Here is a 1,151-nt window from a genome sequence, read left to right as displayed (position 1 = left end):
CGCTCCAATGTGGAAGATATGACATCAACCACTCAATGACTCTGTTGTAGTTTGAAAAATAAAATGCAAAATTTGCTATCACCTTTTATTTATTTATTAAAATTTACAACTGTATTTACATAAAAATACATCTAGTAAATGTGTTGTTAGATTACAATGGTATGATACAGACATGTAGAGAAACTACTCACTGGTAGAACTCTTATTATAATTGTTTCTACATTAGGAAGTCTCGAACCCATGTTATTATCAGGCACCTCGGAGGATTGTCAGGAAAGGAAGAGAAAGCAATGACAGAAACTAGTGGGTTTGTAAAATACCTTAATTTTTTAATGATTTTATTTGGGACAGAGTAAGTAGCATTGAGGATTCTACAAAGGACACTAAAGCTTCAAAAATTAAAAAAAATTATAATTATTGCTTTCCTACTTCTGCTATAGAGGAACCAATAAAAGTCAACATTTTTTGTGAGAAAAAATGTAATAAATTCGGACCATTTCATAAACGCCAATATTTTGTTCAAGCGGACTATTTAGGTGTGGTATTAAAGACCCCATTACTCCTATCATAAAATTACCATGGCCAGCTCATAAAGTCTAAAATATATCCCGGCTGATGCACCATTACAATAAAAGTTATTGTCGACTAAAAGCTATTAATTTTTTTATGACAGTCTTTGCTATAGCTGTTATGTCATGACCCCATAACAAAGGGTTTAGATAGCCTTTTATTACCGATTATATCAGTATTAAAGCCCTTCATATATATTTATTTAAAAAACTAATTAAGGAAAGATATCTAACTAAGCATTTATCAAAAAATATTTAATTAGATAAACTGGAACCTCATAGACTAATTTAGCAACAGAAAATAATATCTTCGGTATATTACATGCAGGTTTTTGGCAAATCTATAATATATATTATTCCAGTTTTATCGCACAAAAAGCAGGAAGATGATTGATATCTCCTAGAATGCTCAACTTGTTAATTTTGAATTTGTATCGTACCATAAAAACGCTAAAATATTCATTATACACAAAATTTTAAATCAGATACAAAAAACTTTAATCATCCTTATTCTCATTCCTTTAGAACTAGTATGTAGTGGTTTGAAATTATCTGGTATATAATATTAGAAAAGATGAATAA

Source organism: Halyomorpha halys, unplaced genomic scaffold (assembly GCF_000696795.3).
Source record: "Halyomorpha halys isolate HHAL.00 unplaced genomic scaffold, Hhal_1.1 Scaffold501.1, whole genome shotgun sequence".
Classification (NCBI taxonomy): domain Eukaryota; kingdom Metazoa; phylum Arthropoda; class Insecta; order Hemiptera; family Pentatomidae; genus Halyomorpha; species Halyomorpha halys.
This window is presented reverse-complemented; position numbering follows the sequence as displayed.